The sequence below is a fragment of the Amblyomma mixtum genome, chromosome 4 (assembly GCF_055824585.1).
Source record: "Amblyomma mixtum isolate Tamu chromosome 4, ASM5582458v1, whole genome shotgun sequence".
NCBI lineage: Eukaryota > Metazoa > Arthropoda > Arachnida > Ixodida > Ixodidae > Amblyomma > Amblyomma mixtum.
In genome coordinates this window covers 61,855,244-61,881,505 of record NC_143015.1, presented here as the reverse complement: position 1 = coordinate 61,881,505, position 26,262 = coordinate 61,855,244, and the positions used below count along the sequence as shown (strand labels likewise).

At 42.9% G+C, this 26,262-nt stretch overlaps 1 pseudogene; it reads right to left on the bottom strand.

Moving 5' to 3' along the window:
- Positions 1-10,610: 10,610 nt before the first annotated feature.
- On the bottom strand, positions 10,611-20,802 carry LOC149346595 (uncharacterized; annotated as a pseudogene).
- Between the last annotated feature and the right edge of the window lie 5,460 nt (positions 20,803-26,262).

Sequence of the window (26,262 nt, the reverse complement as noted above, 5' to 3'; positions counted from 1 at the left end):
AAGTTAGCGCCTTGACTATTTTAGGGCACGTACGGCCAGATGTTTCAGAACAATATACTACGTTCTTTGGGGCAACTCGAGCTGCATTTTAGAGTGCAGCTCTTTGGCGTCCGTTCCTGGGTTTCGGGTCGTCGTCGGCCTCGTAACCAGCTCCGCCCCCAATGTCACGCTTGTCGAAATGCTCGTGACGTCACAGTGCGCGAATTTCAAATGGGGCCAATTGTACTTTGGCTAGTAACCATGCAACCAATCAAAGGGATCATATAGTGATGCTGCAACTAAGTTGGACTGAGTTTAGTTAATTGCTTAATTAATCAATTAGCCTAATTAATATAGAGGAGAATGAAGAGGTCAGAAGAAAAGAAAAGAAAGACGCGCGCCGCAGCGACAACAGCGTCCGCGGAAGGAGACGCTGCTGAAAAAAAACATAAGTACGAAGCCGCGTTCCCTCCACCACCACGCACTTCCCCACTCAATAAGTTGTTGTTGTTGTTGTGACTGAGAGAAGGATGAAGAGGAAATTGCACGGGCCTGCTACTGGCTCGAGCCAAGCCACCACCGCTGCCGCGTGCAGTTAGAGGAGAGTTAAAAGATCAGAGGAAAGAGAAAAAGGAAAGAAAAGACGCGCGTCGCAGCAACAACTGCGTCCGCCGGAGCGGACGCTGCTCAAAAAGAAGCGGCCGAAGCCGCGCTCGCCGAAGGGAGAACAGATACTCCGCTCCCACTCAATAAGACGTTGCTCGTTTCATATACGTTCTGTCGAACATCCTAGACAGTTTCAACAATTCACAGGTTAATGACAGAACACGATGGATAAAAATACAAGAATATAAATATGAAATAGCCTAATTAACCTTTCTAGTTAGACCGCATAAATCAATAAAACCGAGAACGAAATTGGTCGAGTTGGGGAATCGAACCAGGGTCTCCGGAGTGCGATACGAACACGCTAGCCACTCCGTAATGCCAGCTGAATGGTTTGGAATGAACAAAGGCGCGTCTAGCTAATACGGCGTCTTCGTTCACTCCCATCTTCCCCCTTTCCCTTACGGCGAGGTGCAGGTGTCCACCCAGATATGCGAGAGAGATACATTTCCTTTCCTCAAAAAATAAATTTACCGTCCAGCAAGGCGTACAGCCGAATTGGCGATGGCGTTCTGTGGACTCCCTGGCAGCGTTGCAAGACGCTGTCGCGTTCCACTCTTACAGGCGAAGCTTAACATGTTAACCACACATCAGTAACACACGCAGACAGCCAATGGACGCGTCATTCGCTGGCAGCACTTGATTCATCACTCACAACCACATTCTTAACGTACGCTCCCTTGCCGCATATGCCAAGGACGTACACCACGATCACATTCTGCGCCACTCCTCTGTACTTTGCTTTGCTGAAACCTGGATGGATCCCGAAGAGCCTCTCGAAATCATAGATTTCCTATACTGCTGTGGTGCTCGCAGAGACCACAACAGAGCGGCAGGAGTCGCTATCTACTTGCGCACAGGTCTCTCTGCAATACCAGTCGAAATGTTTGGCACGTCACATGAAGTTGGCGAACTGTGCGCCGCAAAGTTGCCCAACGGCTTGCTGGTAGTAGCTGCCTACTTCGCCCCTACCGCACTCACGAAAGACGTCGTGCACTTCCTGCAACTCGCATTAACCGTCCATCGATCCACACCGATGTTAGTAGTGGGGGACTTTAATGTTGACATAAAGACAAACAGCAATTTCCTAAAACTTATGCGGGAGAACATCCCGTTCCTCTCGCTCGTAACGCGTCCCACGGCTGTGACAACCTCGCGAGGCACTTGTATAGATCTCGTCTTTGAGAATCAAGCATTGGTGTACCAAGTCGAACATATATCAGTCTATTTCTCCGACCACAAAGCTTCCTTCATGACTGTCAAGAACTATTAGTGGAGTCATTGTTAAAGGAATACGTGTGAAAAATAAAAAAAAATTCTGTGATAGCGCATACATGTGTTGCTCGATTTCTTTGCCTCAATCTATCGAAAAGGTGAAACAGCTTATTTGCTGCGCTCAAATTTCGCATTAGGAAGTAACGTAATCGTCGGTAATTTTTTAGCTCGGTCTCTTCTGAAAGGATTTCTTCTCAAGTTGTCTCTAATTTCCGGCTGTAACTTCCGACAGGAAGCTTCCTTTTGCATAAGTGTTAACTCTCCCCCTCAAAACCTATTTGCCCTTCAGCTCGCTATGCTCCCTAACGGGAAGAAAGCTCTTAGAAATAAGTGAAGTGATAATAAGGTGAAAATTTGCACCGTTAACGGTAAACATAACTATGACAGACTTGACCTTGTGCTCAATGCTTAGAAATAGCGTGTAAATATTTTATACGGTAATTTGGATCAGTTAATGCTATTGTGCTGCGTAGGGTAGCTTTCTTGGCAATGCCTATTACACATGGGGAAAGGTGTGATAAGTTCATATTAAACATTTGAGCAAGTTCTACCCCAGGACAACCACAATAAACCTTACGTGCTTTGAATGCAGCATTTGTTTAAAACTGACATAAACTGCCGAATATATAATTTCCTAGCAATTATAAAATAGTTCTTTTTTCCTCCACGTACACCGCACAGAAATTTGTTTGAAATTTCATACAAGGAAAGTATAAATATTATGATGAGATTTTGATGATGAATACCTAATACAAAATAATATATCATCTCGGTGCGCAGAGCTATACTCATTTTAAGATCTCGCTTAATGATTTTGCTTTCCCAGCGCAGATTTTGTTTTCGAGGTGGCCCGTATCTGTTCCTACCCCAGCCTTTGCAGAAGCATGCAGCTTTCGCATTTAATATCAGACCTAAAAAGAACGTTTTTCAACTGCATCCATGAGGCAATTACATGTGTGAACAGGCAAATCCATCCACCTATTTTAAAAGAGGACCTCGGAAAAGTCGCATTTATGTTTACAATCAACGTCCAACTACCATTCTTTCACTCGTACCGACCGCGCACATCTCTAGAATGCAAACAGTACAGCTCCTACTAAACGCTTGGCTGCTCATCCAAATTTGCGAGCAAGTGTGCGCTTTGAGTGTGGATACTGCGTGGATAAAGGCCAAAGGCAGACGTTATCGCCGTTGAGCCTTAAATCGAATACTGCGCCTCGCTTGCCTTCAACTGCTGGCAAACCCCAAGCGAAGTGGGTCGTTTGTGCCAGAGAAAGCCTTTTACTGCAATTTGTGCTGAATGTAACCACTGCACTCAGGAAAATTGAATTTCCACATTTCCGCATTTCTCACTGGCACGCCCCAAGAGTGGCGGCAGAATCTTTGTGGCTGTCTCCTTTTTGTGTTACGCGGTTTATGTACTGTATTTAGTTTCCTCCTCTTACTTGGCAAGAGACATCGAGTTGAAGGCACCAGGGACTACGAAACGTTATGTTTTACATGTTGAAATCTAGGGTTGGTAGACTTGCCGCTGGGACAATGCTCTGCGAGATGTCCGTCCTGCCGCTCGTACGCAGAAATTTTCCTACCTCCCTGGAAGTATGTTTTCTTTGTATGGCGCGTGGCCCGGGGTGTGACCCGCAGTACCGCCGCGCCCTAACCAGTTTTTCTAAAGGTTGAAAGCTTCTTCCTGTTCTGCTGCTTCACGTTTCTTGCCTACTGACTCCTATCTATTCTGACACGCAGTATTTTCTTCCCTCTTCGTTCCTTGATGCCCACACAACCCTCTTTCTCTGTGGTCATACCAGCCATTTGTATTCCTCATGTTCTCTTGTTTTCCATCTTTTACTTGCATTTCCCTTCCTTCCTCCCGTTCACAGAGTGCACCTACTGCCCGTAAACAGCAAGATCTCAAGTCCCTGAGCCCAACGGACATCTTCCTGCCTCATTCTTCTTTAAGTGAATGCTTTTATGAGGGCTTTCAAGCAGTGCTTGCTCGCCCTCCCACAAATTTTCCTTTTTGGCCCACGCATTGTGCCTTCCTGCTAGCCTTTATTTCGAAATTATCCTTAGGCTTTCCACCCATCATGTTTTGTTTTATGTGTTTCGGTCTGCATTACACAGGTGCTAGCAGCTGCGTCCTTCGCATCTTGTGTTTTTACTACTAATACTGGGAGCTGGACACCAGTGGTAAAATGCTTAGAAATATGGGTCTTGTACCTCAATTAGCGCAAAGAAGACACATCCGCCACCAAGTGCCTCCCGCATCATCAAAATAAAATCGCCGTAATTTTATTTCTTGCATAATTTCAATCCTTGGGATTAGAAAATGATGATTTGATCAGTATAATAGGCGCAGGTTGCTTAATAATTATATCATGGTTGTTTCGCTATAAGTCGCAAAATCTCTGGCTTAGTGATATGTTTGCACCGGGCGACGTCAGTCGCTGCAATGTACCTTTGTTTTGTAGAGGGACGGACGTCCCTTTTTGTCTAAGGGTCCAATAAACTTCTCTTCAAAGGGCTTAGTGATACGAAAATCTCCGGCACAAGTGCGGCAAAAGAAAAAGCTTAAGAAGAGCAGGCACTATCGTAGAAGAAAACGAAAAAAAGTTGGAATTAACACGGCTTTCACTACGCAAACCAATTTTTACAATCCAATAGATTATGTTTTGTTCTTTTGTTTATGTTTCGTTGTTACAGAACATAGATACCACTAACTCCTACTACTCAATGACTAAGAAGACGTCAGTTTTGCAGACATAGACATCCTGCCAAAATGGGAACTTTTAGTCGACCTTCCACGACGCAACTTTGGACAAACATTCCCCCAGCAAATTGCATCAATTTATTTCTATGGCTGGAACAATACAACACGAATAAATAAAGAAAGCTCCCAATTTAAAGAAATCGTCCTTTAAAAGCTACAATAAAGCTTATTTTGCAAAACGTGAGCTGTACATAGAGTTTCTAGGAGTTCACAGCTAACTATTACAGTGTTGCGGCTGCCGATAACATGAAGGATTGGTGGAGAAGCGCTTCGCAAAAAGCCTTTATGTTTAAATAGCACTCCAATCAGAGGTTTGATGAACTGTTTATTCAGCGCGCGCTACCACGTTATTTAACATTACTGACACTATTACAAGTTCCTCGAACATCTGAAAAACTAGTGCGGGTTTTGCCCCTTGTTCATTTTAGAGCATTACCTATCGTAACACAACTATCGCTTTTGGCAATCATTCATAGCTGTTGAAAGCCGTGTCGGAAAAAAGCAGAAGTAGCAAGATCACAAAATGTGGCCCCTAATGAGCAACTTCTCCAATTTGTTCTCAATCCTATCTTTTAGTACAAGTTAACTACAAGTTACAAGTATCAGTTACAAGTTACAAGTTACAAGTACAAGTTAATGAAAACGCCGACTGGCATAAGTGCAATATTTTTATCTAAATTGTTCAGTCATGCAGCTACGCAGATGAAGCAGGGGGAGACTCTTCGCGTAAACATCAAAAGAAAACGCGCAGCTGCAACAGTCCACAGTAACAGTTACCAGAAAGATACAGAGATACGAAGAGCGCACAACTGTAATTCGATATATCTCAAAATGCTTACATTTTTTGAGGAACCAGCCCTTAAGATGACGAAAATACTAGCGGCGGGAGAGCATTTCATGCAGTGATTGATTTGGAACAAAGAAGTATATGCCTTGTTTCTTGAAGTTTAGTTACTCAAAAATGACGTGGCACGAAAAGTTATTTTTCAATTTTCTTTTTTCTAAAAATTGAACAGCTACGGAGAGCGACACATGGCACCCAGAGAAAAGTGGTGTGAAAAATATGAGGAGAGATATCTAAGTACTTCTCACGGAATATGTTCGACATTTATGCGCTGTCTCCTGTGCGCCCCGTACCTGACGTTCTAACAAATCTTTACAGGAATAAAAAAATGGCTCGTATCGTGCGCATACTACTCTAGTAATCTATCCCTTGATGTGGATACGTTGCGCTCAGCTACCACCGTGAAGCCTTGGCCGCCCTGAATGACGCAAGTACTGCTTCTTGTAATGAAGCCGTACCACTGGCTTAGCCGCTTTTGGGAAAAGATTACCTGCCCCCCCCCCCCCCCCCCCCCCCAGCGCGTATTTACTCCGAGAACTGATTGAGCGAATAAGTTCACGATGTAGCCTTTGTGTGATTCTGTGTTCCCTGACCGGAAACAAACCATTAAGAACTTTGTGCTATTTGTCGTCTGCTAAGTTAGTGTACTACAAATTGACAATTGAGCGCAAGTGAGAATACTAAGAAAAAAAAAACAGTCTTTTTTGTTGAGATTCCAGCCCTGACCGCCAGCTGGGCTGAAGAAAAAAAATATCCCTAATGGAAATGCTTATACCAGGTGGTAGAGATCCAGCCTTCGTCTGGCGTGTTCAGGCCCGGTTTCCAAAAGAAAAAACGCTGAAGTGGTAGAATGAGCCCGTTACTCTGAGGGACATGTAACTTAAGTGAGTTTTACGGGCATTTCGCGTTAACACTTGCAAAGCTCCATCCCGTCCCCTTGTACCGCTATTAAATTGCTGTCAAGAAGAAAATAACAATTGCAATTTAAACTGCAATTGCGATATTACACGCTCCCTAAGAATGCTTAAGTGGAAGAGAACATATAACGCATTTAAATTCTGCTTTTGTTTGCATGCATTACGACTTTAATGCGGCTTCATCCTCTTCCATTAAGCTTCCATTAAACTCGCATTGGCGTGCAGACGAGCTACTATTGATATACCAAGCCCATAGACTTCTTCGTTGGAGCTACACTCAGGCTGAAATTGTAGTAACCCGTTCCAGTTTTTCCATCACGGCTTATCACTTAGCGGCCGAGCTGGGCGAACCAAGTCGGCTGAGCGCCTCTTTTCCTTCCCTTACCGTCCTTTTCCTTTCCCTTCTCTGCTATATAAGGTACGTACGTTTCGATAGCAATAAATGTTGTTCCGACGTCTGCACTTCACTCGTGTGGTTCATCGATCGGGACACACGCTTGACGTGTGCCTGCGATGTAACAGAAATCAAGGAATTTCCTTCTCCTTGCACTAAGTATGCGAGGACGGGGCGTAGTCAGTTGTGCCTGATGCTTATTGAGCTCTACACTTTACGGGACGAACAGAGAAGGAAAGAAGGACTTTCACAAGACAGAGTGCGAACTGAAACCAGCTAAGTCACGAAAATTTTTCATTTTTATACATCCTTATATATTTATTTATTCTTATGATGTTCTATAAAATCCCTTCTTAATAAAATGTAAAGCATGTAGGAAATAGCGTACCGTGTGTGCCATAAGAATGTGTACGCAGCGACCAGCCGTGCCCGGCAAGCAAAGTGTTTCAAGGCTTCGTGACCTTGACCTGCTTTGCACTTCAGCGGTTGAAGTTCTCTCGCCACAAATGATTTTCCCGGAAGGAAGCGAAGTTTATAGCACATTTTATGCTTCGTCACCCCCTCCCCCTTAATCTCCTTTGAAGAGTCCTATATCTTTCACAGCCACTGATGCCACAAAAAAATGTTTTGAGGCAGCGGACCTTGTCAATTGGAGGTTTGGCCATTCTCCGAGAGGAAATATCACAGGGCAGCACTGACAAGCAGGATCAATTCTACTGTGTCATATTGCGCGGTAAATATTACGACACTTTTGTTTCTGGGAAGCCGCGCGACATATTTCAAATCCGGGTCTGGAAAGCAGGCTGCCACAGTTTGAGAAAAGAAGGAGCGCGGTCGTAAGTTAAAGGGATAATGTCCGAAAGCTCGCTCCGGCGAGTATGAAACAACCTGAAGAAACGATGTTTTTTTTTTTTTTTTCTCAAAACCACCTTGTCCAGTGCGCGCTGTCAAGATGTGGAGAGTATTTGTTCCTGCCAAGCCGGAAAATTCAATTTCGATGCTTTCACGAGATCGGAAGAGCTGCTCCCTGTCATGATCTTTCCTAAGATAGCTAGGTTTGAAAATTCTCATAGGAGCGCTCTCTATATTCGACCACTTTCTTTCAATACTTTTGCTTTTTGGTATTTCTGTGCCATCGCAGTCTTGAGTATTGGATCTCAACGAACGATTTTTTCTTTCCAGTGGCGAACAGAAAGCGAGATGATTGGCTTCGGACCAGATTTACAGGGCATTTTGCTCAAAACTGTCAGCAATCCTCAAAAATAAGTTTTTTGTGTTTCAGTTCTGCTTTTTGTCCAAAGGATTGTGAGCGATGCTGTCCAACAGATAGAGCTAGGGCGTGCTGATTACCAGGCTGTTTAACTAATATTGAATACACCTACAAATTTACGTACAAATTTTTGGCTCCTTATTTTTGAGAGGCTTGTAGCCCAACGTAAATAATAACCGTATCTGTTATTTGGGATGTATTAGCTTCCATTCTTGTCATCAATGCAGCGCAAGCAATTCTGGCGCCGCATACACCCGAAATCAAAATCGCGCGCCCATAAAGAGCGCTGGACATCAACGGATGTCGAATGGACGTTAGTCCGTTAGGTTAGTGTTCATTTGTTTTCTTTATGCTGTGTGCCCATAGAAGCCCTTGCTTTCCTGCAGTGCCGTCAGTGCACTTTTCTCGCACGTAGCTCTCAGCGATTACGGTGGGAAACCTTGCAGGCCATCACTGTGGTGATGCTGAGAAACTGGAGAAAAAGAATTTAGAGGCAAGCAATTGGATCCTTCCAGATGAAATCCAGTAGCATTCGCTTAAACAACGCTGGCTCTCCCTTCTGAGAAATCTTGCTCCACAGTTCGAGCCCGAAGGGTTTACTTACTCTGCGTCAGTGGCAGACGGTCCAGCCTCTATCGTCACATTCCTAACGGTTAACCTTCTACCGCTGTTAAAACATCAGCGTTTCACGCACACAAAAGGTCCGCTTTGGCAACTCCTCTGAGGCGTTTTTAGACTTCATTGTGCCGACTGATTATCAGCCATATTGATTTTTGGTGCCATTCTTAGTCCAGTCTTTTACTCCCCTCCCCTACAATTTAAAGGAACACTTCTCTATCTTCACCTGTCTCCTGCCAAACCTTAGCATATAGAGAGACGGAATACAATACTCCTAAAACACTACCTGCCATGGGCCGCCGCGGTGGCTCAGTGGTTATGGTGTTCGGCTGCTGACCCGAAATACGCGGGCTCGATCCCTGCCGCGGCGGTTGAATTTCTTTGGAGGAGAAGTTATAGAGGCCCGTGTACTGTGTGATTTCAGTGCACGTTAAAGATCCCCAGGTTGTCAAAATTTCCGTAGCCCTCCACAACGGCGTCTCTCGTAGCCTTAGTCGCTTTGGGATGTTAAACCCCATAAACAAACAAAGTACCTGCCATGGTTGACAGGTGCAGGCTTGATACAGACGCCGGCGCACCAGCCACCGCTGAACAGTATTGGCCTTCGTGGCAGTCGTAATGCTATCGAATTAAAAGACCACGAAAGCAATCCGGGCTACGGCAAAGGCAACCGTGAAGGAGCGCTGCTTTGCCTGCCTCCACATGAGAAAAAGATGCTGCGGATGAATGCCTTCAGTCTGGCTGGCACTGATAAGTGGAGGTCGACGATTTCGGCCGTTGTCCACACTGTAAGAAAAAATCCCGCAAAAGTACGTAACATGTGGGCGCTAACCTTGTTGCCGCAACATGTGCTGCACCACTCCGTTGTGCACGTGCTCCGTGGTGAAGTAGTGCGGTGCATTGAGCGGCAACAAGGCTAACGGACACATGCTATGTACTCTGTTATGACGTCAAATGTTCTGTATACCACGGTGTATGTGCTGTTTTTATGCTGACGTTACATCAACCGTCATAATAATGTACAGCATATGTGCTGCAACAGAATTAACATGACATGATCTGTTTATACGACTACACCCCATGTTCCGTTCTCATGCTGCACTGTACATTACACAGCAAAGGTGCTAACATATGCATGTCCCGTAGCATTTATCAGCAGCCCATGGCTAGTTTTGAAAGTTGACTGAACACATGCTGTTCAATGCTTTACGGCACATAATACGCAATGTTACACTTTGAATGGTACGGCAAAACAGCGCTGACAAACGGGACGGAAGAAGTTGAGACAAACACATGCGCTGATGTTTGTCAGCGCATGTGTTTGTCTCATCTTCTTCCGTCCCGTCCGTCAGCGCTGTTTTGCCGTACCATTCAACATGAATCAAACAGGCCGACTCAGCCCTCTCCTTGAATGTTACACTCCCGTATTTTCTGATCGGGGCCAGGCCCACTTTCAGGTCAGAGGCATGCTACGCATAGTAAATATGTCATGTCTGTAGCCTGTCACTGGTAGTCGATGCAATAACACATCTGTGTGTACAAACCTAGAAACGCCACAAAATATGTACATATACATGTGTCTATATGCAGTACTTTTTGCATCTCCTTCAAAAATTTTCAAGCAGAGACGCAATCTAGGAATAAATATTGCATAGAAATGAAATAGCTTTAGAAAGTTTTAATTAAGAACACAGAGGTACAAAAATAGCAAAAGGAAGCTATACAGAGAATCTACATTGAATGATATAAATAAAACAGTTATTTCCAAAAGCTACTAAATCCAATATCTAATCTGATATCAGAGTTCATGAACACACTAATTTTGCGCTACACAATAATTCAATATCTAAGCTCTGATATCAGAGTTAATAAGCACACTAAATCTGAGCCATGCAATCCTGCCACTTTTTTTTGAACTTTTCAAGCTGCTGAAGGGCACTGCGCACTTTTGGGTGGACTGAGGTTATCGTCCGGGACACCTGCCGGCTCCTTTCCTCTGGGTTCATCCCCACCAATTGCCTGAAAAGAAAAAGACACATTTAGAAGCTAGATCATCCTGCTTAGACCTGCAGAATTTTAGGGCTAGTCTAAATGCATAGCTGTCTCTTTTAGTACTGCCGTTAGGATGAGTTTGATTCCCAACAGTCCAATGCTCTCTTAGCGCCACTTCTGTGGAAATAACGGTACATATCAACATCATTTACATGGTTATACCAGCTTTTCAAGCAAAACAAAGCAACACCAAGCATTAAAGCAAACACCAAGCAAACAAGCAACACCAAGTAAGGCATGCTGTGATGCCAAGAGAGCAAATGACTCCAGTATTAGGAAGGCAACAGTAACTTGTTCCAGACACTGTAGTTACTCAGTGCATTCTGATTTAGAATTCTTTATACAACCAATTCTTGTCCCGAGAGAGATGCCTTGGGCATAAGCCACAGTGCAGTTACTACCATATGCCTCAGCTTCTAATTTTGGCAAAAAATTTTGAATTCTGTGATTTGCAAATGAAGAATCTGCTATATTCTGGAGGAAGGCTCCCACACATTCCCGTACACAGCCTCACACACAGCAATGGCTCGCATGCCATCACTTCCTGTCTTAATGCTTCGCGGCCCGTACAGCACAGTTCTGTGCTTATTCAGAATTTTTTCGCTTCCCTACTACTCAAGGCTCTTTCTGTCCCTTCTCTTCTTTCTCAGTAGTCTGCACGGTTTTCTTTCCGCGTTTCTGGTCATCAAAAAGTTCGCTTTTCCTCACAGCTCATGAGCCTGTCGTGTGAGCTCGCTGTGGGTGTATCAAAGTGAGAGAAAAAAATTGCGCTCTATTCGTACCTTGGCTCCAATATAACGCGAGGTGCTTTCTGAAGCATATGATTTTGAAAAAAAAAAACTCGTTCTAGATTCATGCATATATGGTAGCGCTGCTTTTGGCAGGTGCCCGTACTGTAAATTTCTCATACAAATATGCGAGAGTGTTGCTGCCAGAGCCACAGCACTTGTTGTGCCGGCTTGCATGAGCAGAAGAGTAGCAAACATAACAAGGCATGAGCAGAACTTTGTTCATTACCAGGTTGTACCCTTCCTAAAAATTCACATGAAAAACAATCACATTCCTGTCGTTCTGTCATTGTACTGGTTTCTACAGACACATTATCGTCCAAAAAAAGATAATGTGGCTGCTAGCACACCATTGCACAAAAATGCTCAAATCATAGGTTTTTGTGAACTAGGGATCTTACACATGACTAGACAATACAGTCAAGCTCTGATTTTATTACTCTACCAAATGACTGAAAGAGCTGAAGAAAATTATTAACCGAGCCATACTCACATAAAAGCTAGCCTTCAAGACTTCTATAAAGCCATGAAGAACAGCCCAAAAGAACAATACACAGTAAGCAGACAGGTTGAGCGCACGTGTGCATGTCGTCCTTTAGCACAACTCTTCGTGGTTTTGGAGATAGAAAGAGACTAGCATCTTTCACGGGGCTTACTTTGCAACTACAGCACATTCAATTGCAACTCATCTCTAGAGGAGGGCTCAAGGATGTTTAGCATATGAAAATAAATATTCTTTACCAGCTGCCTTGCTAGAATGGAAGCTTAATTAAATCCTGCCTACTATTTTCTTGGCCTTCCCTGAAACTGCAGGGTTCACCAAGGGTTTCTTGCATTTCATGCGTTCATATTTCTTATTTCTTTGATACAACAGCAGTTGCCACCCAAGAATGGCATAAAGAAACTGTAACAAAAGAATGAAAGCCATGGTTGCATGCACTGGAAAGCACAGCGGACTCCCAATTTCTGACACAAGCCATCCAACTCCTAGCAGCTTCACACATGCTTGAGCCACATAATTGAGATAAGTAGTTGCGTCCTTTCTTTGTCCATGTGCCACAGCGCTGTTTTACCGTATTGTTCGACCTACTCGCCCATCAGTTAGTATTATTAAGGTCGTCAAACCACGCACAAAATGCACATGCACATTTAATCGTAACAATGTCAGATGTTGTGGGAGAGATGCCAGGCTTATGGAGTTTGCATGCAGCTTTTTCTCACGTCGCACTGAGTATAAGGCTACTGCAACAGTCAGAGAGATAGATATGGTAAAAACTTGCGATACACAAGAGAAAAATTTATGTGCTTACCTCTGAATGAATTCCAATGTGGCTTGCACTTCTTGACTGTATTTGATGTTGAGACAAAAGTATGCAGCAAAAAGGATTTCCATGGCAGCCAGAAAGCTCAGGCCTTCAAAGCACCTCGCTCCATAGAGCGTCACAATGCATGTAAGATCAAAGATGCTTGTGCCTGAAAAGAAATCTCCTTTAGTGCCAAAAACTGAGTTCAGATTATAGATGTTAACAATTGTGGAGCAATTTGGTTTTAAATGCTACAGCTCGGAATAATTTTTGGCACTATAATATGAACATGAGGCATACAAATTTTTTGCACATAGCTAGTCATGTCAGCACAGCTCACAAAAAACATTGTCAGCACCTCTATATGTAGCATGCTAACGGTAGATGCTCAAGCTATTTATAAAGTAATGGACAAGAGCAGATGAATGAATGGCAATGCATGTGATATTTTCTAAATATAACTCTGAAGTTAATTTTATAGGCCACAAACCAGAATTCTACATCTGCACTAGCAGGGTTCAAGCAGCGAATTATGCTGCCAGCTACCATCTCTAAGAGAAGACTGCAGCATGTGCATGGTAAATTTAGCTTGCTGGGCATGCCCCATCGAGCTGCATTGAGTCTGACTTAGAGGGTAGTTCAAACCCCTTCTCCTGTTGTTATTCTAGTTCTTTGTTATTGATGAGGTTTCATATTTTATAAATATGCTTTTTAGAAAGTTATAATACTGCTCAAAGCATCCAGAAAATCATAAAAATCTTACCAAGTACAACCACCGTTGGGGTGGGGGGCAGGTTGCTATTCAGTTCAGCAACACAGGCTGATGTCTGTGGAGGTAAGAAGCCGTTATCATAAGCAGATGTATAAGGGCACACAGGTAACAAGTGTGCTGAAGAATCGCAGGAATAATGAACATCTACCGAACTGCAGCAGCAGGACTACACAAATGAAAGTTCACAGCCTTCTACATTTCGGTAAACCTTGAGGTAGTGCCCAGGAAATTTTACTGAAACACTGACGGATGTTAATTGTAGATTAATTCACTTTTTCTTTGCCACTGGCTACAATCTCTGTGAGCAACTGCCCTGGAGTGTGCAAGTTTCATCTACGGTCATAAAGCAGAAGTTTTGGCAGTGCTGAGAGGCTACTAACTGAGTATCCGTTTCCGCAATAATCTCACCTCAAAAACACGAAAAAGGAGCTCTGTCTTTTCCTTGAAGAAAATGCACAGCAATGGGAATACCCAATGAGCAGTGCTTTGGGCCGCCAATGTCCTGTGCTGCCTTGTCTGTCATAAGGAGCCATTGAAGTGCCTCGTCTCCCTTCAGGCTGTGCCGCAGGAATGCGTAGAAGACCTCCAGGTCTGCAATTTCTTGATTTACAAATAATCCTTCCAGCTGCGTGTCAGTTAGCCTGAAAAATTAGACATTTGGCTGTAAAGACTGCTTGTCATCACTGCAAACGCACATAACAATCAATGAAAGGTAATTTGTGTGCTTGCACAAGACTTTTAACCTTTTCAGAATAACAATCCAGTGCTAACCAATTCATCAACACCTAGAGAGTATGCCCTCTCAACTGTGCATCATACGTTACCGCGAAACTTCACTTTTTGCTCTGCCGTCTTAAAGCGAAATTGATGGTCAAATACAATGTGTTTCAGGGAAGTCTGCCACTAATTTTGAAAAATGAGCTTTCTGGGTTATGGAGACTGGTTCTGCAGCAGAATAATACCAGTGTATGCAGACAACACAAATAGGTTAAATAAAGTCGGCTCAAAAGCCGGTTAAATAATTTCTCATAATTCACTTTATAACTATGGCGTTTAGGCAACTGGTTTCGATTAAACATTTGTGGCCGGTCATTAATAATAGCCATATCAATTTCTAGAGTTTCGAAAACACGATTACCCTGATGCTATGGCACTGCAAATTTTAGCTACATCGTGCCAAAATACACGCATTTTTGAAATCCATGCAGGCAAAGCAATCCCTCCAGTGCACATAACTACTCAAAATAGCCAAACTTTTTGAGTTAAGGCGTCAAGGGTAACCTTGTTTTGAAAATTCTGAAAACTACAAATCTCTAATTGTAACCAGGCGCTAACTGTAACAGTTTAAGTCATCAGAAATTAGTTAAACGAACCTAACCTCGTTGAACTGCGGAAGTACGTGAGACAACAGCAGTGACGCTTGCTTGACAGGTGCAATGACAGCGTTCCAGCCATGTCACAATCGCGTTAACGATGTGTAATGTCTAAAGGGGTTATTTACGATGTATAATGTCTAAAGAGGCTATTTTTGCACCAATACGTGCAGTTTTTGGCTGGTTATGGCAGGAAACGTCAAATGCGTCAACTCTGACCGCCGTACCAGCTGCACATTGCAAGCGCGTTCACCGCACAGGATGCTGGGAAGGTAAACGATCCGATCATGCAATACACCTTCGCCCTCACGCCTGCTCTCGGCGAGCACGGAAGGTTTCAATGGGAGAGCACTCAGTTGCACTCTCGCAGTGCTACTGCTCTGCTCCTCACTGCTCGTTGGTTCTGCTCCAGTTCTGACAACAGAATGTGCCATGAGTTTCAAATTAAATAAAATTTCGAACCAATTTTTGAATTTTGCTTACTTTTTTGACAAGATAACAAATGTTCACTGGCCTGTATTTCATGGGCTTCATACTATTTAAGTGTTGTTGGAAGTAAAACTTTGACATAGAACATGGCACTAAAAGTGCCTTAATCAAATACATTGCTTACCCTTGCACATACGGCAGCCAGCATTGCTTTAACGCACACTGAGTAACAGTTATTTTTCGTGAAACCTCAAACAGCATTTCAATTTACTGACAATGCAGTTTTCAAGTAAGGTTGCATACATACCTTCTGAAATGGGCCAGGAAGTGCTGCTGTGTGGACAGCAAGGGCCACTCTTTCTGCACATCACAAGCTCGCTTGCCTTGGGTGCTGATAGTCACTTGAATTGCTGCATAGGCACGCATCAAGAGTTCTTGATATTTACTTCGGTCAAGTGGGTTTGATGTTCTCAGATGTGGTAGAGCTTCATGAGACGGAGTTCCATGGAATCAATAATGACTGAAAATCTTCCAGTGATGGCTGGGAGGACGACGTTGAAGGCTCTTCGGTAAACAACATTCAAATGCAATCAAGCTTGGCAAAGGAGTTGAAAAGTGGTAACAACACTAGCACTTACAGCAGCTGAGAAAATTATGAGATGACTTTCATTGCATAGCATTTACAGTCATTTAAACCTGTGCCCCATATATTTGGGTTTATGGGGTTTGAACGTCCCAACTTGACTCAGGCTATGAGGGATGCCATAGTGAAGGGCTCCAGAAATTTAGACCACCAGAAGTTCTTATGAGGCACAAACATGGAGGATAAAAATAAAGGTTGATCTTAAATTGAGAACAACGTGCAATGACATTGCACAGTACATAGGCCTCTATAATTTCACCTCCATAAAAATTCAACCACTGCAGCCGCGATCAAACTTGTCTTTCAGGTAAGCACTCAAGAGCCATATCCACTGAGCCACCACAGATTTTTAATCAAGTAACGTAGTCTTTAGCATGATGCATCATCATCAGCCTACCTACGCCCACGGCAGGACAAAGGCCTCTCCCGCATCTCTCCAATTAACCCTGTCTTGTGCCATCTGCGGACACTTCATCCCTGCAAACTTCCTAATGTCATCCGCCCTCCTGACTAAGACGTCCCCTGCTATGCTTGCTCTTGTAGCATTACCCTTAACAAACGCAAGTTATCTTCCCTTCCCATTAGATGTCCTGTTCATGCTCATTATTTTTTTTATTTAGGTTAAAGTATCATTAACTAGCATTTATTCCTAGATCCACTCTGCTTTCTTTCTGTCTCCTAACGTTTCAGCTATCGTTTTCCTTTCCATAGCTTGCTGCATTGCTCTCAATATGAGTTCAACCTTTATTGTTAGCCTCCATGTTTCTTCCCCATAGGTGAGTAGAGATATAGCTGTTATATACTTGTACACTGCCATACCTGTACTTGTAGACTGCCAATCATCACCTAAGAGCACCTGCCAAATGCACTCCACCCCATTCTTAATCTCACAGTTATTTTACTCTAGTAATCCAGGTCTGCAGTCATTACCTGTCCCATGTGGGTGTATTCCTTACAGCTCCAATCCTTGCCACAATTCTGCATATTAATTTTTATACCCACTATTCTGCTTTGCCTGTCTAGGTCATTGATCATGCTCTTTAATTCAACCCCCGAGTTTACTTAGTAAAGCGATGTCATCAGCGAATCGCAAATTACTAACGTATTCTCCATTACTCCTACACTAAGCTATTCTTAGTCTGGATCTCTGAATATCATCTGTAAACATATGTTGAATGGTACCAGAGAGATCGTGTCACTCCCTGCCTCCCACCCGTACTAATGGTGTTCTGTCACTTTCTCTGTGAAGGAATATGGTCGCTGTGCAACCGCTGTAGATTTTTTCAGTATGCTTATATGCCTCTCTTACATGCTGGTTCTCTGATGCCTGCATGACTGCTGAGGTTTTGACTGGGTCAAATGCTTTCTTGTTGATTAAATATAGGAGTTGGTTATATTTTACACTATTCTCTGTTGTCTGATTCATAGTGTTAATATGGTCGATTATAGAGTACCATTTACAAAAACCAGCTTTGTCTTTTGGTTGACTTCGGTCTAAGATTGATCTAATTCATTAGTGATGATCTTAGTCAATACCTTGCAAACAGATAGTAGGCTGATTGGTCTGCAATTCTTCAATTACTTCATAGCCCCTTCCTTATGAAGTAAGGTGATAATAGTGTTCTTCCAAGGCTGATACACTAATGGTTGCGAGGCACTGCATATACAAGATGGGCAGTTTATCAGGGCGGCAGCAGGATGTACAATTGGGCAAGTCTAAGTGTTTCACTTTGAACAAGATGGGTTACTCTGACCTATGCTTGCAAATTTAAACAAAAATGCTTTTAGCCAAGAGGGAGCAATACTATATGCATTTGTGCATTTTAACAGAACATAACCCTGAGAATTGTGTGTGTAGCCGAGCTAACCTTAATGTGGTGCAAATATTATTTTGAGCCATAATGCTGCCTTTTTTGGCCTTACTGTTCCAAACCTACACTTGAACTATGAGAAAAATTGTGGTGGAGAGCTTCACATCATTTCTGACCACCTAAGGAACCTCAATGTCTACTGGCATCATCCAGTAAACAGGTGGTTTTCTATTTTGCCCTTTTCAAATTTGACAGCTATGGCCAGGAGTCAAACCTCTGACCTCATTCTCAGTAACAAAATGCTATAGCCACTGCACTACCACGGCAAGTAATATATATTTTTACATTGGTAAACAAAAGAAAAATGACTTTTGCATAGGACAGTGACGTGTGAAGAAAAAAACTGCAAGATGGGGTTAGCAAACACAATTTAATTTGTTAAAAGCCATAAATCAATGTGAATATAGAAATAAACGACAATATACTGTGTTTCATGCATCAGGTGCAACGCTGTCAAAGCTAGTGGTCTTGTTTGCACTGCATGCAACTGCGATAAAAAAGTACTGCGTTCCTCGTGGAGCGCAAAATAAATGCTTTGCCTGCAACCTTATTGCATGACGCATTTGTCATGAGCTCGGTCAAATGCGCTATTATTCCTGATGACATACGCTATCACTTTCTTCGTGCCTTTGAACACTCGACCAGAAAACTAGCACGAATAACATGCCTCTCTGTATTTTCTCATGCAGACTTGCACCTCATGTATGAAATGGAGGTTAGCAGCCACCCCAGAAGTGCATAGTGGTGGCAACATCAGTGCAGGTTTGAATAAAAAATATACTGTTCACACTGGAATTTTTGTCAGCCAACAGCTGCTGCTTATAAGAACTTCTTGTTGTGCGAGATGGTAGCTGTTCATTCTAAATATTTAAAGGTGGAGTGGAGCGCCACTCACACAGTTGTGAGTGGCGCTCCGTCCCATTGTCTTCTCTTGGGTGTGTGTATTTTGGTGCCTTTAAATATTTGTAATGAACAGCTGCTGCAGCAAAGACATGCGATTTGCTGCGTCCAACATAGTGGCAACAGAAATCAATAACATGTGAAGGATGTGGCTTCTCTACCTTTTGTAGCTGCTTTTGCTTTACTGTGTCTTATGTCAAGTAGGTGCAGCCATTTGAAAAACACTAATAACAACAGCCACACCAAAATAATATCGTGCTAGTACCAGTTTTGGTTTGGTTTGGTTTATGGGGTTTAACGTCCCAAAGCGACTAAGGCTATGAGAGACGCCGTAGTGGAGGCCTCCGGAAATTTCGACCACCTGGGGTTCTTTAACGTGCACTGACATCGCACAGCACACGGGCCTCTAGAATTTCTTTGGAGGAAAAATTCTAGCCGCCGCGGCCGGGATCGAACCCGCGTCTTTCGGGACAGCAGCCGAGCACCATAACCGCTGAGCCACCGCGGCGGCTAGAGTACCAGTTTTGGTTGGCAGAAGTTGCTCCAGCTCTTTTTCAGATCATGACTACACAAGCATTTCTAGTTACGTTCGGCCTGCCTTCCAGTCATTTCTGCAGCACTTCCATTTCTTCGAAATGAAAAAGCATACAATCAAGTTTCCGATGACAATATATCAAACTGTAATGTCTTTCCTTTTTTTTCACCTGTAAATCTTTTCTAACGAGAGACGTCTAGGTCCAGAGAAAAGTATCCTGACTTTAGCGCTATGTTATAATTTTAGTGGTTTTGCTTGCACTGTTTGTTCACACGTACAGTAATAGACAAAAGAGTGTGGGTTGCATATTCATGAAAAAAAATGTATTTCTGCATGGTCAGGCAAAGGATGCCAATGAAAAGTACAGATGCATGATGACACATGCGTGCTCTATTCGCTGGAATGAATATCTGACTTTCTAGCGAGCTAATGCAGAAAACTTTTTTTAGGCCAATCTGCATCCTGCAAACTTTTGTCCATGACTGTACAACAATCACATGGGAGCCCTGGTGCCACAATACAGTAGCAGGACTGTTAATCAAAACTCATGGATCTTATCACCCAATATAACTACATGCAGTGGCTACAATAATGCATAGAGGAATGCAATGCATCTTTAGCGTGTAACTTGTGTGCTTCAAGATTTATCAGTCACGAGAAGAGAATTATTAAAGGAGAACACTTTGTAGGCATAGTATGGTAAATATTCAAGCCACTGAGTCACACTTAACAGATGCAGCTGATCACTTGACCCCATCGTTAGCCTAGACTGAACTTTATGCTCAGGCAAATAAATGCCTGCTTCAAGTTTTAAATTACTGATAGCAAATCTAAATTCCTTCAGAATTGACATGCCTGTTCTTTGTCTACATTAGGTTATAATAAGAATGCACATATGCACATTAGTCAGGTCAGACCCATAACTTTGCATCACTCTACTGATGCAGAAGGCCTGTCTGCTGTGCGATGCCAGTGCCTGCATGTTAAAGAATCCCAAATGGTTATAATTAACTGGGAGCCCTGCACTATGGCATCTTCTTTAACCCATGTGCAGCTTCGGGATGACAAGCCATATCAGCCTGATGAATGTAAAGCACTGTGTCATAACACATTTCAATGCACACTCTAGAAATGTTGTTGCCAGCCTCATCTACGGCATCCTCTGAGTATCAGGGTTTGAAATTTATATTGGCCACAAGATAGGTGGTGCATCTCCTTATGAATAGCGACGGAGTGTTCCATGCATTTCGGTGAGCATGTATCACGCATACCAATAGCCTAAACATCAACAACGCATTTAATGTACTGAAAGCATCGTACCTGCACTGGAAGCATCTGCAGTGGAAAAACTGGAGCCAAGTATGAATGTGCAGCCCAAACTGCCACCAAAGTTCTGTTGCATGAACTTAAAGCATTCCTCATCAACCTCTGTGCCGTCTTCAAGAAATACCTAGGGCAGAGAAGACATTCTAGAATGTGAATTTTTAAAGCAAGGATCATTATAGTCTAGCAAGCTGGTTAAACAAACACCTCGAGGCACCAGGGAAGATGTAGGTCTTAAAAATGAAAATGTTTAATACAATAACGTAATGAAATTAGATGTAGATATGTATTACTTCGTTCTGTTTTCAAAAATATAATTAGTTTCAGTATATCTCAGTCAGTACTCATATCATGAAAAAATAACTGAAGCCTAACTGGGTAATTTTTTTATGGTTGTTCAATTTCCCTCAACAGTTCTTGGTTCCGACTGGAGTGCAGCTATAGCCAAATACCTGCCATGCGGAGCTATGCTATATATATTGTTATTGAGTACAACATCGCATAATAATGATCAGTTTCTCAAAACACCATAATTACGATATAATTATTAGATGGCAGTATTGTTCACGAATTTGATATGTTCGACCGAGCTAGAAAAAAATAGCACAGCTCCATGGTTCAGTTATTTCTGAACTCAACAATATAAGTTTAATTGAAATTGCCCAATAAAAAAGTAATGAAACCTTCTGCTAGAGTACTGGCAAAAAACATGGATTGGAGAAAACAGCATTTGAGGTGTGCACATGCCAACCATCTGAGTCCTCAGAAAATGGCGCAATGCAGAAATTCCGGGAGAACTTCATGATAGTGAGTAATACCCAGATTAGGGAAGAGCACCAATGTTCAAACAAGAGCAAAATGGTGGCCACTGGATATGTGGTTTTACCTCAATTTGCTCTGAAATCGCCATTTCAGTGTTTTGGCGGCATCAAATATATCATTTTTAGTTTGATAGCTAGAGGCCAAATTATCATGACAACACAGCGCAGACAAAACAAGGACGAGAAAGGAATACGCCGGTACAAGCACTGACTTTCGACACGGTTTACTGGAAAGCACGTCAAAATATACACATCACGACCTGAAAAAAACAACAAACAAAGGATGCTTTGTCACATTCACATTGGGTGTGTTGAAAACAAAACGAAAATTCATTATGAAGCATTTAACAGCACGACCTCTTTCTTAGAGAGCGATACAGATGGTGCGCTGACACAATGATTCTGGTTTTCATAAATTTATGCGCCATCCATTACCTCAAGCACCACCTTTTCCCAGTGTCTGTCTAGGACAATGCGGCACATGAATTCTGGCACACAGCATTCAGGATCTAGCAAATGATCGCAATCGCGGCAGTTAATCGTCAAATTCTCCCCTCACAGCTTTGTTTACATCGTAAGGGTGCTCTTTTAACCTTTGATTGGCTCACCTGCCAGTTTTGCCAATGTAAATATAGCCACATTTCAAAGGAATCGAGTACACTATGCCTTCAGTGCACTCAATAACGCGATTCTGATGGTTGAATGTGGAACCTTCATTGTCTTGCCGATCTTGGTTGACACACACAGGTGCTGAAGCTTCTGAGGTGCGGAGAAAAGAACATCAATGCCGACTCAACTGCCTATTTTATTTAATTGGTGCGATAAATTGTGGATGTAGGTGACAGGCACAACCTTCCTTTTGAGAGTTACAGTCTCAATGGGGGCGTAACATGCCTGTTTCAACTTGTGCTTAAGGCACTTGGCTACAGACACCAACAAAGGTTCTGAGTATCCAGCAGTAAAAAAACAGCTAATAATATTTGCTGGGCAAAACTGGGTGCCATGGCATGTACACAGGATTTCATCAAGGCATTTTAGAAGCAAAGTTTAGCAATCTCTGTTCACCAGCCTCGAGTGATCCGAAGAAAACGGTTGTTTTCTCCGCACCTCAGAAGCTTCAGCACCAGTGTAAGCATGTCAGCCGAGATAACCAAGGCAACGAAGGATCTACAATCAACCATCAGAATCGCTTCGGAGATTGCACAGAAGGTATAGTGTACTCAATCCCCTTGAAATGTGGATATTTTTACATTGGTCAAACATGCAGGTATGCAGGTGAGAGGTTAAAAGAGCATGTGAACAATGTTGTGAGGGGGAATTTAATAATTCGCTGTCACGATTGATATCATCTGCTCGATCCTGAACACTGTTTGCCAGGATTCATGCGCTGCACTGTGCTAGACGGACAGGGAAAAGTTGGTGCGCGAGATAATAGAGGCCACAGAAACTACAATCATTGTGGTAGCACAACTTCTGTATTAGTTCGTGCTGTTAAATGCTTCATAATCAATTTTTGTTTTGATTTCAACACATCCAGTTGTGAATGTGACAAGGCATCCTTTGTGCATTGTTTTTTTAGGGCACAATGTATATATTTTGATTTGCTTTCAAATAAACGTTGCTGAAAGTCGGCGCTGGTCTTGTCTTGTCTGTGCTGTTTTGTCATGATGAATTACCAACAAGCCCGTCCACCCATCTTAGCAAAGGTCAAATTAGATCTTGAGACCTGGTAGGTAGGTACTTTAAGTATATTGAACCCGAATATGCCATTTTTGAAAAATTGAAATTTTCGCATCTTTTTCATCATTTCAATGACAGCGTCTAAAGTTAAAGTATAGCAAGAGTAGATGAAAAAAATACGATGCTATTTGACAACTCCTAAAACTATCATTAAAACAAGTCATGTGCCGAACAGACAAGCCTCTAAAGTGACCAACAAGATATGAAACAAGACTGAAACTATGCTACATAGGGGAAAAATTACAGAACAGCCTTACGATAAAATGTCACACTGATGCATTGTTAATGTACAGCCTACACTTATATTAATAAAGCCTGCAAATCTTTCATAACGTTGTTACTTTTTTGTAATACCCTGCATTTTAACCCCTGCCTGAAACACACCATCAGTTGTTGCTATGGGCTCTAATATTTTCTAAAACCACTTTCCCAGTGTGAAACAAATGTTCCTAAAGCCCATCAATTGCATATCTTCGCAAGTGTGGGTGCCGTATTTTATATAGCACAAAATATAGAGAGGGAATTACTATACGTCACCAATCCCATGTCCCAGAAACAGGTTGCATTCCAAGCAGATCAGGAGTTCTGTAGGCAACAGGCTAAAGGAATGCCCCATGAACTTGCTCCAGGGGCATATTGGAACTCACTAACGCATTAGAAGGCACATCCAAAGACTGAAGAGAGAGAGAGAGAGTAAAAGTTATTGTTCTGAGACTCAACAGGGAAGCAAGGTAGACTATTAATTCAAACATACTCAATGCAGATTAGCCCACATTCTAGTTTAAAAACTTGCTTCAAGCTGATCTACAGAAGTAGAAAAAATGATGTGCATCAAAATAATAACATGGCTACCTTGGCATGTCAGCAAGTCAAGATCTTTTAGTTCTGGTACATAACACCTAATGCAACCAAATTTCAAGGAAGGTCATTAAAAACCACCCACATGCGAACTGAGACAATGCTTACTCTCAGTAATTTTAGCTTGAACAGGACTGAAATTATGTTCAAACTAAGCAGAACCTTCTTACACACTTCATGCTGAGGGAAGAAAATATATCAGTTCAGATAACCAAAAAGACACATGAAAGTGGCAGGCCCAGTGATAAGTGCCAGTGCACTCTCAGCAGTCCCATGCAAAATGGAACTTCCCTAATATAATCAAACAAGATATCCACAAAATGCATCTACATTTCTCACTGTGTTGCTTGCAATACAAATTTCTGTTCTGGTTTGTTTGGCCACATTTTAGATGTGCGAATAAGAAACACCGCACTTCATACGCTTTTTTCTCGTCTTTTATCTGCTATGATTTAAGCTGTATGCTTGAGCAAAAGTAGGCAAACTTAAACTTGCCTTGAGATTGCTGCTTGGGACGCCAGGGCATATTCCTTCCTTTGTGGCCTTCTCCTTAATATCTTCAAAGCTCTCAACGGCCACAAGTTTCTTAATTTTGTGATCTTGGCTCCAGACTTTAACTAACATCTGCCAAACAAAAGAACAATATGATGTTACACCTGAGGGGAGTGAGCGGTTGCAAAGTGATACACAAGAACAATGCTGAACAGGTTTTCCCAGTAATAATGAACACGTGTATAGTCAGATACAACTTAAGAAGGCAGGGGCTTTTCCCTGTCAATGAACCCCCTTCCAGCCAATGGCGTCGGCCGATGCTCATTGTCCTACTAGCGTGACAAAGCAGGGAGTGGCAGATGAAAGGGGATAGTCCCCTCAGTCCATAGTCGGGGAGAGACCCCTCTCTCCATTGTGGCACCGCTCCCTGCATTGTCACCCTAGCAGGGCCATGAGAATCAGCCGACGCCATTGGCTGGAGGGGGGTTCTTTGAAGGGGAAAAGCCGCTGCCTTTTTAAGTTGTACCCGACTATAGATTAAATTATTGCAACATCATATCATACAGGATTAAGAGGCAAATGACATACACATCACACCTTGCTATAAAAAATACACAACGTACAATGAAGGTACTAGGCTAGTACAATAAAAATAGCGCTTAGACAAGAAAGATAGTCTCAGCGAATAAATTCAGTGCTACTGGCAATATTTGCATTCATTTTGCTCCGAGACGAGTACGTGCTTCTCTTAATGCATTAATTTATCACTGAAATAATGAATTTGCTTCAGCTATTTGATGCACTTAATGACATGTTCACATATTCAATTTGCTTAGTTCACTAGTCAATTCGTTTCACTTGTGGATGGATCCACGAAATTAAGCACAGACAAAACAAAAATACGCTGATGATGCCTTATCTGTCGAAGACTGGATAGGGAGCAGATTACCTCCCAGGCGCGAAGACGACAATATATGTCGTCCGTGACGACAATACATGACGACAAACCATGACGACAATATATGTCTACCACCTGCCCATCACCTTAACAATTCAATGCCGCGAATCGAAACCACGTGCGCCCGCGCCTCGCATGTAGTACAGGCGCGGCCATAAGTAAGCGGAGCACACTATTGCGTTCGAAGTGCAATCACGCTTTCTCCATCGGCAATGAAGAAGCGTTGTCTGTCTACAAGAAAGCCCACCAACCTCCGCTACCAGCATGCGCGCACCACTGCTGGAAATTTCAATTAGGTGACGCGTGAAAAATATTCGAAGACAGTTGCGTGCTCCGTTTACTTCTGTCCGCGCCTGTACGCTAAAGAGCCTTGATATTCCGAGCTGGCCATGTTACCGACAAGCCGACGCGAGGACGGTTTTGGCGCACTAGTTTTCTTTTCGCCGCAGCCAATGCGTACAGTGAGTTTCCCGCCAAAACTGAAAGTGCCGTCTCGATAATGGCACCGCCGATAAGAGATGAATGTATACATACCTTGAAAACGAGCGGCACCTCCGTCGTCCGGCCAAATGATGCTGCGTTGCTTGCTAAACAGTTGCAGCGCGCTTGTATTTGCAGTCGCCTCCAGACAATGTCCTCTCCGCGCCCTACTATACTTCGTATGAGCAGC